At 44.4% G+C, this 10,499-nt stretch overlaps 1 long non-coding RNA gene across 1 annotated transcript; it reads left to right on the forward strand.

Annotated features, from left to right (window-relative positions):
* Nucleotides 1-4,141: 4,141 nt before the first annotated feature.
* LOC127674043 (uncharacterized) lies at nt 4,142-9,936 on the forward strand. Its single transcript, XR_007975275.1, has 3 exons — nt 4,142-4,305; nt 5,767-5,838; nt 9,758-9,936. It is a non-coding gene; the product is annotated as an uncharacterized LOC127674043 (long non-coding RNA).
* The last annotated feature ends 563 nt before the right edge of the window (nt 9,937-10,499 follow it).

The raw sequence follows: 10,499 nt of genomic DNA on the forward strand, positions 1-10,499 counted from the left end.
GACTACTGTAAAAAAAAGAAAGAAGGAAAGGAGAGAGAGAGAAAGAGAGAGAAAGAAAAAAAGAAAGAAAGAAAGAAAGAAAGAAAGAAAGAAAGAAAGAAAGAAAGAAAGAAAGAAAGAAAGAAAGAAAGAAAGAAAAGGTGGGACCTCAGAGAAACCAGTACAGGGGAGTTCAAGGAAAATCTGGAGAGCCAGTAAAGCTACTCATGAGGTTGAGGAAGGAAAGTTACAAGTCAAGGCCACCCTGGACTGTAGTGAGTTCAAGGCCCACTTGGACAACTTAGAGTCTGTTTTAAATTTTAAAAAAGAAAAGTGATGAATGGGGACTCAGTTCTGAGGTAGAAGAACATTTGGCAGACACTCGTAAGGCCCAGCATTCAATCCTAAGTACTGAGAAGGGACAGCAGGAAAGAGAAGGACAGGGAGAGGGAGGAGGATCCAGTTCCAATAAAGAATTTGCGCATGCCTGTGCTCACTTGGATAACTAGCTACTCAAGTGCAGAAAGCATTAAAACCTCTAGCAGATCTAGAGTCTATTATTAACGATTCTTCCTGCCGCCATTTCACAGGTGCTAAGAGCACATACACATGTCCCCTGGGTCAGAGAAAAAGAGTTAATTAGTCATGCCAAATTCCATAAGTGAGATTTAGAAATCCTTTTTTTTTTTTTAAAGATTTATTTTATTTCTATGTGTATACTGTGGTTGTTTCTAGACACACCAGAAGAGGGCATCAGATCTCATTATGGATGTTTGTGAGCCACCATGTGGTTGCTGGGAATTGAACTCAGGACCTTTGGAAGAGCAGTCAGTGCTCTTAACCACTGAGCCATCTCTCCAGCCCCAGAAATCCCTATTTTAATAGGGATTTTTATCCTTTTTTTAATTTTATTCTTAGATGAATAAAATGCCCCATCACAGGAATACAAAATATGTGGTCCTTGTCATGCGTAGGTTCTTTCTTAATGTCATTAATGGCTTGGCTACTTCAGTGGAATCTTAGGATGCTTTGTGAAGAAAGTAGTGACTTCATTGTATTAATTTACAGATTAAGTATACCCTTGTGACTGCTCTGAATTTTAACAGCCCAATTAGCATGTGTCTTCCTGCTGGCCATTTTAAAGATAAAATCTATTTATGATGTAATGTATTATGATGTATTGTATTATGATGTAATTTGTGATGTAATGCTTTGCCTTTGCTGTAGTTTGCCTGGACCCCAAAGCTTCTGTCATGAAAACCATTACAACATTTTTCAGTGATGTTAGCATTGAATAGACACCAGTCAGTAGCTTTGTATCTGACTGCTGACTATCATCTGAAAATCCAAGGCCTTAGAGTTTTCCCACAGGTTGGTATGGTCATAATGAAGAACATTTGACAGGCACCAGGAGAGTGCCGTCAGATCCCGGTGAGGTCAAGGATGATTGGTATGCACTCACTAATAAGTGGATATTAACCTAGAAAACTGGAATACCCAAAATATAATCCAAACATCAAATGAGGCACAAGAAGAAGGGAGGAGTGGCCCCTTGTTCTGGAAAGACTCAGTGAAGCAGTATAGGGCAAAACCAGAATGGGGAAGTGGGAAGGGGTGGGTAGGAGGACGGGGAGAGAAGGGGGCTTATGGGACTTTCGGGGAGTGGGGGGTCTAGAAAAGAGGAAACCATTGGAAATGTAAATAAAAAATATATCGAATAAAAAAAAAAGAAAAAGAAAAGGTCTAGTGTGGTCGGTGAATTAAGTACTTCCTGTGCAAGCATGAGGACTCAACAATTTGATCCCTACAGTCCCTGGAAGTGCCCAGGGAGTGAAGTGGGCTGCCTCTAATTCCAGCTCTCAAAAGACGAAAGACAGAGACAGGGGATGCGTGGCGCAAGCCAGCTAGATGAGTTCTACCCTCTACCGTTTAGCTCGGGGTTCAGCAGAGAGACCCTGCCTCAAAGAATGAAGATGGAGACTCACACTGTCAGTCTCGGTGCCCCAATCTAAGCACATGCATACATGTGCACACCTGTGGGTTAAAAATAGTGGCCTGTGGTGGCACATGCCTTTAATCCCAGCACTTGGGAGGCAGAGGCAGATTTCTGAGTTCGAGGCCAGCCTGGTCTACAGAGTGAGTTCCGGGACAGCCAGGGCTACACACAGAAACCTTGTCTCGAAAAACCAAAAAAAAAAAAAAAGTGGCCTGTGTCTGGCCAGGGCTCTAGCCACTGGGCGAAAGCAGACTTAGGAGTTGGATTGAGTGTACCCTCCCTCCATGTTAGGCTGTGAGAAGCCACAAGACCCCCGCTCTGGGCACGGGGAAGGGCAGTCTGCGGTGCCTGGGGAACTGGCAGGGCCAAGCTAGTGGGTCCTCCAGCCTCACAGAGGCTGAGGATAACAGGTTCTCAGTCCCGGACACCACAGATGCTTCTGGATATCGTGGAAGAGCTGAGAACAGGGTGGGAGTTCGCAGGGCTGGATCTAGTCTGGGCCAAAGGGACAAGAGGGAGAGGAGGAGCTCCACTGGTTCCCATGGTAAGAGTGTCCTTGGCTTGTTCGGAGGCTTGGCTTGGCGGTGACCATGGCTGGAAGTGCAGAGAGGTTTCCCTGTGGAAGATTAGATGCGGCTCTTGAGAGGGAGACCTGCTCCATTGCTCCAGCATGGGGGTCCAGATGAGAAGAGGCAGTCCGTGGCTTTAAAGCGTTTATTGTTGGCGGAGAGTTGTGATCAGTGAAAAGCAGAGGCCATGGCCACATGGAGAGAGGGGGAAGGGAACGGGGAGGGGGAGCAGGGCAGCAAGAGGCAAGAGAGCAAGAGCAAGAGTAAGAGAGGGAGAGGGGCAAACAGACCCTTTTATAGTGGACCCGCCTACCTGGCTGTTGCCAGGTAACTGTGTGTGTGTGTGTGTGGGGGGGAGTCCAGACAGAATACCAGGAGTTTGGGGCATTGCCCTACATGACTGATGGGCACAGAAGTATGGAGTTGGGGCCTCATGTCAGGACCCTGGTGTCTGAAAGCATGGCGAACTGACCTTCCGTCCCTTCCAGAATTTTCTGGTGGGTCTCCGGGATATAAACATAGCTCGACCAGAAAACAGGCTGCCTTTCACGGTCCCACATATACCGTGCAAATTAATAGAGAAAGAGGGAAAGAAGTAAAGCCAGCGGGATCCCTGGGGGAGAAATGCGGAACGGGCATAAGGTCCTGTGTTTTAACAAAAAGCCTTACATTTTGGAACGAGAGGAACCACATCCTAATTCCTGCCCCATAGTTAGGTTTTGTTTATTTCATTTTCTGGCTCACTTTGAATCTTCATTTCTGAAACTGCAGAACTGGAGATGAAATCTTTGAGCACGTATGGCTTAGGGATAATTTATGCCTCTTGGTTAGCCCATCAAAGTGTCTTGTGCATCACTAAGTGGTTTATTGCTCCCTTTACGATTTTGTTTCCGACACATGATAAACTTGGCATCTCGCTGCTGTCCTCCCAAACCCAGGTGTCCTCATCTGCAGGATCACCCTCCAAACGACCTCCTTCTTTAGGTTTCACTAACATTTTGTCAAGGCAGATGTTGGCTGGTACGGAAGTACTCCTTTCCATGCTGATCTCCTGTAAATACTCTAAGCAACACAAAGGGGGAGGCGCTGTCCTTACTCCCACCGGAAGGACATCTCACAGATCATAAGTTGTGCAAGGCATGCTGGGAAGTAGCATAGACTCGAAGTCGGTGTGATTCTAGAGATCTTAACTGCTGCACCTCCCTCCCAGTCACTGGCCCCTTCTCGCCATCCCTGCCCAAGAACGCTTTGCCTGCCCCATCCCATCGTTCCTAGGGCCAGTCTTCTACATGCACAGTATTCTACATGTTATTTACTGGCTTGTCGTCCTAACTCTTTTGTGAAACGCAGAGTTCCTTGAGAACTCTGTCAATTGAGAATGTCTGTCAGTTTCCTGCCAGTGTCTCAAAACAACAGTGGGAAATTGAATTCAAGGAGCAATGTTTTTTTTTTTTTTTTTTTTTTTTTTTGGTCGTCATTTTAGAATTCTACTGTGAGTCACTTGGTTCTGTTGTGTCTCATTGTGGAGGAAGCACATGGGGGGCGAAGGGGGACAAAGAACATTCAGAAAACAAAGAACAGAGGAGAGAGGAAAAGGCTGAGGACAGGACATAGTTGAAGGGCTTTCCTTCTGTCATTTATTTATTCTAACTCGATCGTCCTTTAGTTTCTATCACTAACTATTCCAGTCACCTGTGAACTCCAGCATGAACCACTGTGTTCTCAGAGCGAACCGCTGCCCAAGGACCACGCTGTCCACTCGTGAGTACTGAGGGGTAGGGGAGGCATTGGCTATGTCAGCTCTAAGCTTGTCCTCCATCTTTCTCTTACCTTCCCTAGCGAGTCTTCTGGCACCAGGGCAGGAGTGGATGTACTCCAGGGTCTTCCTGTTTGTTGACTTGGATGTCTTCTCCAGATAGAAAAGAATTCCGTGTGTCTCGTGATTAATATTGACCTTGATAGAAAGCTTTTCTTCCATCATGGAAGACCAGACACATTTATAGGAAGTTTCCCTTCTAATTTTCATTTTATTTGTAAGCTTCCAGGAGTGACATAATTTAACTGCTGCTATTTTTTTTTTAAACTAGGGGAAATTATGGTGGGTAAAAAAAAAACAGATGAAAACAGATTTTAACTGATATTTTGATGCAATGGATGGAACTTAGTCAAGAAGTGCTTAATTTCCAAACCAGAGTATATATCCAAACAAATGTTCAAAATAAAACAAAATGCCGGGTGGCGGTCTTTTGTAGTTTTATTTTGTATCTTATAGCAGATAAAGTACTAAAACCTCAGTTCTGTAGAAGGGGGGGTGTGTTTTTAATGTCACAAAAGGAAAGTTATAGGTATTTGCAGTACAGGTCTTACAGTAGTTTATAACTTAATTTTTCACATATTTCTCTCTCTTCTTCCCTCCTCCCTCTGTCTCTCTGTCTCTCTCTGTGTGTCTCTGTCTCTCTATCTCTGTCTCTCTCTGTCTCTGTCTCTGTCTCTGTCTCTCTCTCTCTCTGTCTCTCTCTCTCTTGGAGGGCAGGCATCTGCTCACACATGTGCATGATAAAGGTCAGAAAACAACCTGTAGGACTCCCATTCCACCATGTGAGTCCCAGAGGCTGAACTCAGGTGGTCAGGCTTAAATAGCAAACTCCTTCATCCATGGAATCCTCTTGAGGCGCCCCAGTTCATAACTTAAAAATTCACTGGGTATTTGTAAGACAGACCCAGGCTGAGCCTTAAGAACAGCAGCGACAGTTTTTAGGCCAGCATTCCCTAATATATAAACCACACTCAATCCTTTTACTTTCCTGTTATGATAAAATAAGCTACTTTGAAATTGTACCAGAAGAGACACTGGTCACCGTTGTCCCTGCCTCTGCACCCATGCCTTCTCTGCAAGGCCCTTCTGTCCCAACCCTATAGGATGAAGCTCTGTGTTCAGAAAGCACCTTCTCCACATGGCCATCCATTTGGCATTCAGGATCTTCTCTTCAGAAGCCTTGCTTTCTTTTCAAAGTAAGAATATTACAATTCCGGTTTTCAAGAAGCATTACCTAATTTGAACCAAACTCCATGTCCCCTTTCATCCCAAATAATATGCAAATAACATTTGATATGACTTTTGAAATGAAGACTAAATGCTTGTACATTCTTATAGATGTCTCTTTGTCATTTAAGGAGCTGTGTGCTAAAACAGGTTTTCTGTCCTTTCCTGTTTCATTCCAGATGTAGCTGTCAGTGGCAGCCATTTTGAATTCTTTGTCTTAGGAAACTGCGTTTACAGTGACTGCAGTTAAGGTATGTGTGGTGGTAACAACAAATGGGCATACTAGGCAAGTAGTAACAGGCACTGTCTCAGCACTGAAGGCCGTCAATGCCTGAAGAGCAGTGGCTCTCCACCTTTAGAATCGCTGACTCTTTAGTGCAGTTTCTCGTGTTGTGGTGATAACCTCATCGCCATCCCCACCCAGTGGTAGTTTTTATAGGAATGACACCCATAGATCCATGTGTTTGAATACTTGGCCCATATGGAGTGGCACTAGTAGGAGGTGTGGCCTTGTTGGATGAAGTGTGTCACTATAGAGGTGGCCTTGAGGTCTCCTATGCCCTAGCTATTCCCAGTGTGCCACACAGTCCCCTTCTACTGTCTACAGAACAGAATGTAGAACTCTCAGCTCTTTCTCCCGCACCAAGTCTGTCTGGATGCTGCCGTGTTTCCCACCATGATGATAATGGGCTAAACCTTTGAAACTGTAAACCAGCCCCAATTAAATGTTCGTCTTTATAGGAGTTGCTTTGGTTATATTCTTTTTACACCAATAGAAACCCTAAGATTCTCCCAACCATAAAATTATTTTTGTTGCTACTTAATACCTTTAATTTAGTGTTGCTATGCATAATATATAAATATCTGAGCTTTCTGGTGGTCTTTGAAGGGGTCGTGACCCACAGATTGAGAAGCACTGCTGTAGAGCCTTGATTTGGATCTATTGAGCTGCTTATTCTATTTGTTTGTTTTTTTCCTTTCCAATGTAGAATAATACTATTACAAATCTAGAAAGTTTCCAAATGGGCAGCCCCAACAGGTAAGGTGCTAATGAGCTGGTCTCATTTCTGCCAGAACAATTATTTTTGTTTAGAACATTACAATGAGAACATGAATTACATTATACTTGAAAGAATGACCTGGGCCCTGCTAACTGGTCTCCCTTTTTACCAATCCCTTCCTTAGCTACTCAGAAGCTATATAATTTTTGGCAATTTGTCTGTGCCATGTTCGTTTTAGCTATAAAATGGAGGTAGTATAAGACAACTCACGGAGCCCCTGGAAAGGTTAAGATATCATTAACCTTTTGATATCATTCCACTCATTAAAGACTTAATGAAGCTTGGCTTTCTTCAGTGCTCTCCTCATAATTCTGGGACCAAGGCTCCTCTCCTTGAAATGGAGCCACTACCTTTGCTGAGTACTCACAAGCATTTCTATTTCTGCTTTCTGTCAAGACCTCTTCTGAAAGCAATCCATGTTCTCTTTAAACTATCAGGGGGACCGTGATCTCCTCTTCTTTGGGTGTAAAAAGACTTGCAAGCCCAGTCACGGGGATCGTGACTCATCTCCATGGAGAACAGCAGTTCTATGGAGAGCGAGAGCTGTAGGCTCAGCCCAGACCGACCCCACCAGCTTCAGCACCCAGGAGGAACAGGAAAGTAACTTTGAGTTGAGAGAGAGGCCTATTAATGTTTCAGGAAGCCCTTTCACTTAGATGCTCATGAGGTAGCTCTAGAAGAACGCGGCTGTGCAATGGCAGCCTGACAGGGCGGAACTTGTCCCCGGAGTGGATAATGTTTAGTAGGAAAATAAAGTTTTCTTAAGTGCCTTTTTGGACTGCTGAGTCTCAGATCCGTAAACCAGTAGAAAAAAAAAACAATGTCTCCAAAGAATGTAACTCTAGGTGGGTAGTTCCTCTTCTTCATGCCCAGACCTTTCTCTGGGAAAAGGCAAACCAGTACCTTGCGGGGGGTTTCCAGGTTGCTTTCCACCAATGCTGCCCAGCTCTGGCAACCTGTGTTGACAGGCCAGATGGAAAATGTCGACACGCTGACAAGCATGTTCTTCCAAGCGGCTGAAGCTGGTGGAATATTCTTTTGATATCATTCCACGTTTCCATATTCTCCAGCTGAACAAGGCAAGAATGAGGCGGACTGGGCTCAGCAGTGGCCGTCAGACTGGATGGATCGCTGAGCATAGACTTTTAAGACTTGGTGGTTTACATTCTACACTAGGCACGGACTATTGTTAAACGTTTCATGGCTGAGAAAGTAGGTACCGAGGCGGGGTTGTGATTTTCTAAAGAGGAAACCGGTCTTTGAGGAAAGTCCAGAAAGAGAAAGCAGGGTTGCTATAGATTAAGAGAGATAAGAAATGAGAATAAAAGCATGTGGAAGAGAGAGGGCACTCGAGCCTGTAAGGAAAGCCATCTCCCAGAGTTCCCACTTCATGCCCTGCTGCTCCTCTTCTCTGCCCGCCAAACCCTTCCAGGGGCAGTTTGGCCATCTTTCTCCATTAGCTCCTACTGGGTAGAGGACAACCAAGCTAACGAGGCTCCTCACGCCACCTTGTGGCAGTGTATGGGAAATGTCTTTTTTTCTTTCTTTCTTTTTTTTTTTTAATATTTTTATTTTCTATATTCTTTGTTTACATTCCAAATTATTTCCCCTTTCCCAGATCCCCCTCCTCATATGTCCCATAAACCTTCTTCTCTCCATCCATTCTCCAATCACCTCCCTCCTTTTTCTCTGTCCTTATATTCCTCTCCAATGCTAGATCAATCTTTTCCAGGATCAGGACCCTCTCTATACTTCTTCATGGGAGTCATTTGTTATGCGATTTGTGCCTTGGGTATTCAGAGCTTCTGGGCTAATTAATATCCACTTATCAGAGATTGCATTCCATGTGCATTCTTTTGTGATTGGGTTACCTCACTTAGGATGATATTTTCCAGATCAAACCATTTGCCTAATGATATTTTCCAGATCAAACCATTAGCTGGGCGGTGGTGGTGCACGCCTGTAATCCCAGCACTCTGGGAGGCAGAGGCAGGCAGATTTCTGAGTTTGAGGCCAGCCTGGTCTACAGAGTGAGTTCCAGGACAGCCAGGGCTATACAGAGAAACTCTGTCTCGAAAAAACCAAATCCAAAAAGCCAGAAAAAAAAACAAAAAAACAAATAAAGGATGTAGGATTCCTAGGATTGCTTTTTTTCTTTTTAATTATTTATTTACATTCCAGTCATTGTCCCCCTCCTCCCAATCCCCCTTCCCACAGTTCCTCATCCCATTCCTCCTCCTCCCCCTTGCCTCCCAGAGGGTGCTCCCACCAGACCTCCCCTCTTCCCTGGGGCCTCAAGTCTCTCCAGGATTAAGTGCATCTTCCCCCACTTAGGCCATACCAGGCAGACCTCAGCTATATATGTGCTAGGGGTCTCAGACTGGCCCCTGTATGCTCCTAGTTGTTGCTTCAATCTCTGGGAGTTCCCTGGGGCCCAGGTCTTCTTAAAAGACTGCTATCTCCCTAGTTCTTATTCCTCGTGTAGCTACTTCCCTTCGAATTAAATGATAATATATTTTTTTCCCATTTTGGGGAGATGGCATTGGGGGTAGACTTGAGGGTCCTTCACACGGGCAATTCCTCTCGTGGTCGTGATCGCTGAACTCTGTCTTTATGCATCGCCAGGACGGGCGTGAAAAACTGCCTTCCTGTCGAGTGGCCTCCCTCCTCACACAGTGCATAGCCATCTTCGAGTGTCGTGCGCCCTTCCCTGCACGGTTACTGGTGTCTTCCAGATTGTGTTTTGCTCCTAGAGATTCAGTAACCTGAAAAAGCACAAAGTAAGGCTTAGTGGTAAAATAAAGGCCTTCTAGAGAATGTGAAAGGCTCACAGCACTTAGATCAAGTTAAGACTGAAAAGATACAAATAAATAACCAAAGTATTGGAGGTAAAGTGGACAAATAGAACAGTCAACCGTAAAGAAAATAGTAGTTTTTTTTATCTTTAGTTTAAAGGGAAATTTCAGTTCATAGAACAGAGTTCTGTGTAAGATGAACAAATGTTGGTAGACCAAGTGTTCCTGTCGTCACAGTAGGTAAGCCAGCTTTTGCAGACAGCCCTGGGAATGAAATGACGATGGTTACTTTTGGAATTTTTTTCTGGCCCCAGGAGCAGATTTCAGCAGATTCTTAGCCTAAGCCTAAACACAGTGACACGAGTCCTGAACCTGTATTACTCCTGAGCTTGTAGCAACTGCAAACTTGCTCCTCTAGTTTACACAAGAAACTCCTGGAACAAGCTCAGAATGAAACGCCTGGTGGATCATCTTCTCGTCGGGTCTTAGTTCTGACAGCACAAGTCTGTGACCATTCTTTGTCGTGGCTGTCAATGGAAACTCTCTGTGAATCAAGATCACATCTGATTTTTATCATACGGAGCTAACAGACTTTCTTTCTTTCTTGTTATGGTATAAATAAAAATACTGTCTCCTTTGGATTCTTACCATCTTTACGTGGTTTAATCTGTACTTGAAGGGTATATGATGAGGAAGACTCACCACCACTGGAATGCACGTTTTGCAGCCTGTGGTATCCATGATCCGCATCTCTCTTTCTGATCAGAACTGAGGTAGACATGCTGGGACATCTACAGCTGTGTGATGTCAAAGAAGGGATTGCCCCAGGCTTAGTTCTGGCATGCTTGGAATCATTTCCCAGAGTTTTTCAAAGCAAGGTTTCTTTTTCCATGCAACTGATCCATTTCTTTTTATATTGCTGAAAAATGAGATGTGGGGAAAACATGGAAAGTTCCTATACCTATAGAATGCTGGTTTCTCTGTGTTTCTATGAGTTCTATGTAGATGTCACTCAGTGCTGTGAGCTTGAGAGTGGGGGAATGGTTTCTTCTCACA

This window comes from Apodemus sylvaticus, chromosome 23 (genome assembly GCF_947179515.1).
Source record: "Apodemus sylvaticus chromosome 23, mApoSyl1.1, whole genome shotgun sequence".
In the NCBI taxonomy this organism is placed as follows: Eukaryota; Metazoa; Chordata; class Mammalia; order Rodentia; family Muridae; genus Apodemus; species Apodemus sylvaticus.